This window comes from Anastrepha obliqua, chromosome 1, assembly GCF_027943255.1.
Source record: "Anastrepha obliqua isolate idAnaObli1 chromosome 1, idAnaObli1_1.0, whole genome shotgun sequence".
In the NCBI taxonomy this organism is placed as follows: Eukaryota; Metazoa; Arthropoda; class Insecta; order Diptera; family Tephritidae; genus Anastrepha; species Anastrepha obliqua.
In genome coordinates this window covers 121,460,625-121,469,596 of record NC_072892.1, presented here as the reverse complement: position 1 = coordinate 121,469,596, position 8,972 = coordinate 121,460,625, and the positions used below count along the sequence as shown (strand labels likewise).

General features: G+C 36.0%; 1 non-coding gene across 1 annotated transcript; it reads left to right on the top strand.

Annotated features, from left to right (window-relative positions):
* Nucleotides 1-3,565: 3,565 nt before the first annotated feature.
* On the top strand, nt 3,566-3,689 carry LOC129236619 (U5 spliceosomal RNA). Its single transcript, XR_008581680.1, has one exon. It is a non-coding gene; the product is annotated as a U5 spliceosomal RNA (small nuclear RNA).
* The last annotated feature ends 5,283 nt before the right edge of the window (nt 3,690-8,972 follow it).

Here is an 8,972-nt window from a genome sequence, read left to right as displayed (position 1 = left end):
TCTAATGAAAATGTGATTAACTAGATGTAAATGCTGTTTTTTTTTTCAATTTTATTTAGCGTTTAGTGCCCCTTAGAGAAATGCGTGCGAGGTACGTCTGATAAGTCGGCGGCCAAAGCTGTATTGGAGTGATCCATTGCCGTATTACGGAGTAGATTAAGACAGCAAAATCTATTAGTTTAGCGTAAAATTTTTGCGCAAATGGCTTAAAACTGTTTGTTAATCAATGTTTTGCTCCTGGGCGATGCTACGACTACTAACATGGAACCTGTAATGCAAACCCATTATTTTCATACTGTCGAAGCAGCTCAAAAACTTGTGGGATTAGTCCAAGTGTCCTCTGGATAGCTTCCGAACACCCGGTCGGGAGCGAGCCAACGTGAAAGGCGGGAAGGCCAAATATCACACGATAGCTGGTTGTGCGCTGGTTTTGTGGTTTTAAGACCGGGACGTTTTCCTGTAAGAACAAAGGCGGTGATCTGTTGACTGATATCCAGAGCATACATAAATTATATAGGGAAGACTTCTCGAACCTGTTAAATAGTGACAGCTGCGCATGCCACAGAGAATGTGAAGATCCCGATACACCAATCGTTAACGACGAAATTGTCGTTCCGAGGTGACGAGGCGAAAATAACAATAACGTGGCTAAGGAACAACAGAGCCGCGGGCGCCGACGGACTGCCGATTGAGCTTTTCAAACATGGCGGGGAGGAGCTGGTAAGTGGCATGCATCAGCTTCTATGCAAAATATGGTCGGATGAAAGCATGTCTGCCGATTGGAATTTAAGTGTGCTCTACCCAATCCATAAGAAGGGCGATCCTGCAATCTGTGCCAATTATCGCGGGATTAGCCTTCTAAATTGGCGGCCGCCGTAGCCGAAGGGGTTGGTGCGTGATTACCATTCGGAATTCACAGAGAGAACGCACACCACAAAAAGGAGGAGGAGCTCGGCCAAACACCCAAAAAGGGTGTGTGCGCCAATTATATATATATATATATATATATATATAGTCTCCTAAATATCGCCTATAAGGTTCTAGCGAGCGTATGGTGTGAAAGGCTGAAGCTCACCATCAACTACCTGATTGAATTTTATCAGTGTGGCTTTAGACCTGGAATGTGCACCGTCGACCAGATATTCACATAGACAGTTGACAGTTATGATTTCGAGGTTGTACGAGACTGCGTTTATCTAGAAACTAGCATTAACACAGACATCAATGTCTGCTTTGAAATCCAACGGAGATTTCTCTTGCCAACAAGTGCTATTTTGGACTAAGTGGGCAATTGAGTAGTAAAGTCATCTCTCAACGACAAATCTAACACTCTACAAGACTATCAACATGCCCGTCTTAGCGTATCACGCAGAAGCTTGGTCGATGACAACATCCGAAGAGGCGTCCCTGGGAACGATTTTTGGACCTTTGCACGTTGACGACGGCGAGTACCGCAGGCGGTGGAATGATGACCTTTATGAGCTTTACGATGACATAGACATAGTGACGACATACAAAGGCTCCGGTTCTGAAAGCATTCGATCTAGTACCTCGTCGAGGTAGCAGAGGTAGCGAGGAAGGCCTCCTCTGCGTTGGAGAGACCAGGTGGAGAAGGACTTGATTTCATTTAGTGTGTCCAACTGACGACGGTTAGCACATGAAAGTAACGAATGTCGCGCTTTGTTAAACTCAGCCAAAATTGCGTAAGCGGTGATCGCGCTAATTACAAAGAAAAGTTCCTGGTCATAGTGACATTGCAGAAAACTGCTGTGGCGATGAGCTAGCTAGATAAGAGAGGAAAATTGGGACTCCCTTGACTACCTGTGGTATGCTACTTGAAATTTAAGTTTCGCATCAAGTCAGCGAGAGTTGGGCAAACACACATTTGCAAGGTCGAGTGATTCTTCTGGCTCCATCCTGATTGGGATTACTTCGAGCGGACTTTTTATATTAACAAAACCGCGAGCACTTGAATTTAATGGGCTCACCTACTAGACATTGTCCGCTTGCTGTAAGTCTCGGTATGGGTTCGAGTCTTTTCGGCGCTAGTTGTTTAGAGGATAAGGTTTAATCATCTCAGCACCTTCTACTTAGCTCTATTGCTCCCGTGGTACTAAGACGTAGATATCATGGTCTCCCGCTTGCTGATATAATAGGCCTAGATATAATATTAAGCATTTGATGAACTTCATCAGTCGTTTGAAGCGTTTAGCACATATTTACTGCAGCCATAGTTGGTCCATTGCCCTCTCTTCTCTCTTCCTTCAGCCCTTTTACTCCTCTGTGCTGTTATTTTCGATGTGACTTCTAAGGTGAACGCAACCTCAGCTCCCGAAGTTGTTGGACTCCTTTATTCGACATTGTCTGCGGACAATGCTTACTTTGGGACTCGGATGGGTGCCAGTCTTTTCTGTGTCAGCTGTTTAAAGAACAAGGTGGAAATATTTCAGCACCTTCACCTTAGCTCTACCGGTCCCGCGGGTCGCGGGTAAGTATCCTGGATTTCACTTTTTTGATGCCGCTTGCCCCTTTAAGAATGTCGCGATACACATGCTTATCCGCGAAATACCGCCAAACCATCACTTTTCCTCCACCGTGTTTAACTGTTTTGAGCAGGTTGTTCTATTGAAGTTCTTTATTTGGCTTTCGCCAAATCTTTTGTGCTCCATATGACTCAAATAAATTGAATTTAGATTCAATTTTGATTGTTTAGCTAATTCTAGGCTCCTTTTCTTATTTACCTTCGAAATGAGGGGTATAGGGTATTCCGAACAGTTTCGGGGTTGAAATTGATTTCAAATGAATTTTGCAGGGTCTCGCACAATTTGACAGCCCAAGGTTTTTTTTGATCAGATACGTAATAAATAAATAAATTTAGAAAATATCGTTCTCTATTTTTTTATACTTTCATTAGAATAAAAGTTATAGTACTGAGAACTTTGATTTTTCGAGTGCGCCAATACTTTTTTGACTCACTGTATGCTTCAGTTTAATATTAAATGCTTACGTTTACTCGCTCATATAACGGCTTGTCAACATTTTACATACACTCACATATCCATGTTCTCACTACCAACAACATACACTTCCTTACTCTTTTTCTCCTTACCTCTCCTACTTTTATTCTCACATCTCTTCTTCATGTTTGAATATCCTCCCTTAATAACGGATCAATCTTTTCATCTTTGTTATATAAGAACAACAACAACAATTTACATTTGACCCTATTAGTTTTTAAGCTCATATTTGTTAACTTAGTTGTAAGAATTGTGTAACTTTCGAAATCATTAATAATGCAACCTCCCAAAAGAATGGATTGTTCTTATATGTCTACGTGCTCCTATTATTTTGTACAACTGTGTACTATCTGCCTACACATATATTTTGACTGCAGCTGTACACGACGTTGGAACTTATACAACAACAATGTGTTAAGTGGCTGGGCACAATGTTTTTCCTTTCCAAGAAATAGCGTTATTTTTTATATCCTTGGTTTTTGACGTTATACTTCACAACCGGTTAATAGAAATATTTAGTTTAATAGTAAATGTTTGAATCGTTGAAGTTACTCTGGCTTCTCTTCAGTTGTCGAATAAATCTTTCGCCTTTTACTAAAGATTTCCGTGGAGAGGAGCAATCTAATGAGTCTAAAATAAATTTTTGAAGGGTTTGTGACTTTTTGGTTGCGAACCGATAGTGGATGAATAGAGTTGTAAGAATGTGTTTACATTTCGCACTTGTTACGTTAAAGCGTAACAACTCAAAATCTGAACATTTTCAGTAGAGACGAAAAACTGTTTCCGTAAATATTAGTAATATATTACAAGGAAAAAAATATGTAATTGCACAAAAATATCATTAAAAACAATATAACGGTTGTTTCATTCTTATTTCTTTAGTAGTTGCGCTAAAATAACAAATTTTTGAGTTGTTACTCTTTTCCTGGAATTTTTTTATACACTTATTTTGAGTTGTCTCTGTTTAACTGAAAATTCTCACTAGAATTGATAAATATTATTTATAAAATACCGGAATGCCAATTTATTGATGTTTAATAAAAAATATTAACATTTATTCATTTCCAGTAATTCGAAATAAAAGTTATTGCTTATTAAAAAAAATGATCAATGAATTAAACTTAAATTAAGTGTCTATTAAGTGTTTATAGTATGTCTCTTAAAAACTCTTTGGAATAATGTTCTTTTTGACCAGGTCTCCTATATCTCGTTTTTTAACTTCTGATAAAGGCAAATTTTCCAAATAAAGAGGGCGTAGGTTGAAATAATTAAAAATTTACAAAAAATCAGTAATGTTTTCAGAACGAAAAAGGATTAATCATCTATAGTATAAATATGCACATACAAAAATTTATTCTGAAAAATTTTAACAATTACCAGGGTATAAAAGAAAAGACATTCATAAAGCTAAACAATAATATTTTTCTATTATTTGTAATATAAAAACAACTTACTTGTAGCTATTCCAATATTCAGTAGACTTTAAGTTGTTTTTTTGTACATTGACTTTTATAAACTCTGTGTCCTTATACGACGTTTTATAAAAAAAAGAGTCAATGTTGTTCTTATCCACGCGTAGAACTTTAATGTTACGCCAATTAACTTTGTGGTTGGCCTCATTTAGAAAAAAATGTTGACCCCATTCTTCTTGTAGTAACTTCAGGTCGTAACATTCATTATGCGATAATTCGTGAACTGTGTATGGTGGACCAGTCTTTTTGGCGGTTGCTATTAACGTGATATATTGATCTGGTATATATATCGGTTTGCTACCTAAATGTCTTCTTATTTGTCTTCCTATTACACTATGTACGTTATCTCCTTCATTTTGAGAGTGACCTTGAATTAAATATTTATGTTAATGCTTCGTAAATTGTATTTCTGAACCGCATAATAATACATTGATAGAATATATTTATTTTTTTGCTGTCCAGAGCAGTTGTCGGAATAGAATGTTAAGTCTAAATCTTGAACATTGACTGACTTTTGTACAAGATTTTCAATATATAAATTTATTTTACTTTTATAATAGAAGCTTGAGGAAAATCCTTTTGGCAATGAAAGAACTGCCTGTAGATCGTATACAGCTACATTGCATTTTTGTTAGTCCAGATCTTTTTCTTTTCTGCATTGTTCCTTTTCTTCTTGATGTAAAGTGTAAGTTTCGTTCAGATCATTTCTTTCATTTTCATCTGAATTTAAAAACGATTGGCAGAGATCACATTGATCTTTTTTTGGCCTAAAAAATGAAATATTAAAATCTTCTTTGAATATCCTGTAGAACATAGTTCTACTTCCAGGAGTTAAATTATCAGATTTTCGGAATTTTTTATAGTCCATGTGTAGAACTCCAATACTTTTGCCGCTTTCTATGAACTGGCGTGTTGTTTGAGCGCGTAAGTAATGGGATTCGACTTTTGGTATATTTTTTATAAATTCCCTTATACTGTTCTTAATTTCAGTGCCTACAGTCGGAAGGTTCTTATGCTTCCCACGAAGGTCAATCTCTAGAAATCCTTGTTCGCCTTTTTTTGTGACTGCATCTATAACTCTGTTATTAATATCAAGAGTTGCTTTGAAAAAGGTCTTGCATACTCTAATTTGCGTTGAGTCTATTTCCAAGAAAAAGGCGTTATTTAATTTGCGAAGACTTTCAGTGCAGGAGTACCTGTACTTGGGCTTAAATGGTTTTGTGTGGCTAGCTGTAAGCTCCCTTTGCCTCTGTAAGTCACCAGTGGACCAAAATTTATTGAAGATTTCAGTGCGTGAGGATTCTGATATTTTCTCCCTGCAATGGAAACGACACTTTTCTTTAAACGGCGGTTGTAATTTTTTTTCTTTTATTATTTTTTTGGAAGAAGATTGTGATGTGTATGAGAGTTCAGAGTTTCTTAAAAGTTTTTCACGGTTCTGCTTTTTGTTTTTGGATTTGTATCTGAAACATCTTTTTTTAGCAACTGTTTCTTGTGACTCAATGTCGGAAGAACTACTCGCAGTAACTTCAGACGCATAAAAATCGTCCTCTGAACTGCCGCTAAATGGATCTAAAGTACTATCATCGCTTATATTGGTTGTTTCCATTAAAGCCTTTGTAGTGGCATAGTGTTCTAAGTTTGGGCACGTCATGTCATTGAAACAGCAACAACAAAAATTAGGTATTTTATAAAATAACCTGCGAGGGTAATATTTATATAGTTTTAATTTCATGGTAGTAATTTTGTGCCATGAATCAAACAAACAATCCTGTTTGTTTGCTAGCTCATATTTTATATTGTGATACTTATAACTACCCAATGTAAGCACACACTAAGAAAACTTTATTTATTTTTTATCAAAATGACCACAGTAACGAATTTATCATCATAATGGAAACAATACGATATAACACAGTAGAATAAACTTACCTAATGATACTAAAGAGTGATAAGCCGAAATAACACGTAACTTAAGCAAACTTAAACAAACCGTTTGGTTGTAAACAGGCACAATTCAAAATGTTACACTTTATGTGACACAAATTTGTTCAAACACTTGGAGACAACTAAAAATGTAACTCTTTAGTTGAGACAAAAGAAGTCATTCTGAAAACGAAGAGATAGTCATAAAGGTTTTTTTAACGAAAGACTAGACAAACCACTGAACGATTTTTACAGTGGGTAGAGATGACCACTGTACATTTTTTTCTTGCAAAAAACTAAAATTTGGAAATTTTTAGTTGTTACGCTTTAATGTAACAAGTGCGATTTGTTTACCGATTGCTATTAGTTTTTAATGTGCAGCAATGTGATGAACTGTGTGAAAAATTGAGTTAGCCTTGATTTAGGGAGGGCTATATTATGTTGATACGTTCGGTAGATTTTCTAAAAACTCGAGTTCGCAGACTGATATGCAAATTAGTTTTTTATTTTCAGAATAAATAGATTGTTATTGTTTTATAAATTTTTGGTTTTTTTAACTTTTGTACACGAGACAAGTTACTAAAGTGTTTTCCAATAAGAAGTGTTATTTTGATATTCACAGAAAAATTCTATTTTTTAATATAAATGATCGGATGTTTATTTCAATATAAAGAAGAAGATATGCCGTTAATAGCAGAAAATAACATCAGGCAAATGTCCACCACGACCTTGTAAGCGTGACAATATCCTTTTCATGAAATTTTCCATAACCGAATTGCAAAGCGGCTGCCCTATGTCCTCGATAGCCTCACGAATTCCATTTTTGAGGCGTAGACCTTCTCTTTCACGTGTTCCCAAAGAAAAAAGTCACAAATTTTTATTCAGAAATTATTTTTTTTCAAACTTACCTCGTTTTTGGAGGTACTTTCCAATCCAGCTCTGACATCCAGTCTTAAAATAAAGCCATGAACAAACTAATAGAAACGTGATGATAATTTTGGCCATGGTGTTTTGAGGCCACAAGATAAAAATGTTTTGTTTCCCAAATCGTTATGAACGTATAAATAGTTGGCGCCATACGATTCAATAAACGCTGCACTCCATCAGAAAAAAAAAAATAATTTTCTCCCAATGCTTTTGGTATTGTTTGGTTTTCTGGCGTCGATTGCATGGATCAAGTGGTCACACATTTCACATAAAAACGGCCAGCAGGAGGATGGACCATTGCTTTCTTTTGCAGTATGTTGGATGTCATGGCATTGGCAAATTTTTGTATTTGCAAGGTGGTTGATGTGCTCAGAAACACTGATGCGAGGCGAAATTTTTTGACGACTTTATCGAATGGATTGGTCCTTGCAAACATCGAAAATCGTATGATTAATCAAAGCATTATTTCTCAATTTACTACTCGTTTGGCTATGGAATCATTTTTGGACAAACCAATTACTATCCTTGGTAACATCACCACCTGCTACCAACCAACCCGAGCCGATACACTCACAGCGATGAGAGATAACCGTCTTTGTCTTTATAGAAGGAGTCGAAAAGGGTCGTCGAAAATTTGTTTCTATTGTATTGTATGTAAGAATCCAGTATGTTAAAAGCACCCAAACATCTCTTATGCATGTTTTGCTTGCCTTCCACCTAATCCATAAACAAATATCATTTCATATTTCATAAATTTCATTCTAATAAACTTTTTTCCCCTCAACCTTCTTCGAAATGAGTCAAAATAAAAAACGAAATAAAAAAATTCTTTTTTTTTGTACAAATCAAAATATTTTTAGCGTCTATTTTTGCTTCTCAATATATGCCAAAAACAAAGAAAAAGGTAAGAAATTAAAAATATAAACTTGTGATATTTAAAAATAAATTATAAATGTAGCGCATTTGCCGTAAATACGTAGGGGTTCAGCCACATCCGGGTGCTCAATCGAAGGTGTAACTTTTTAATTTTTTTTTTTCGTTCTGTTCGAAGATAATTTTAAAAAGGTTATATCTATAAATCGATAGAAAATTAAATTGTAGGAAACTACCTGGAAGCTTAAGACGTTAGTTATAATAAAAATATGTTAAATTCACAGTCAAAAAGGGTCTGGCCAGACCTGGTAGCCCAATAGACTACAATTGTAAGTTACCTCCGAATGGCAGAAATATATTCAGAGTTTTGCCATAGTCTGCCGAGAGGCGATCGCTGTTAGAAAACACTTTTTTATTATTTGATATTTCATGCGCTCCGGACTCCCGAATGGCAGTCAGGCACCAACCAATTCGAAAATGTGCCAACGCTATACAAGCCACGCTGTGATGGCTGACCTAAACAGGCGGTTTCGAAATACTTGACTACCTGCTCTGTAATAAACATTTTTTTTATTTCCAAAAACGAGGCGAAAAGTACTGATCATTATAAAGTGAAATAAGTTACGAGTTTTGCTGCCTGCTTTGAATGACGTGACAAAACGTAGTTCCTATCATGGCAAACTTGATTAAACTTTCTGAAATGTCTAAAAATTACCACTATTTCTATGAAAGATGTCAAGAAGACACCTTCAACATT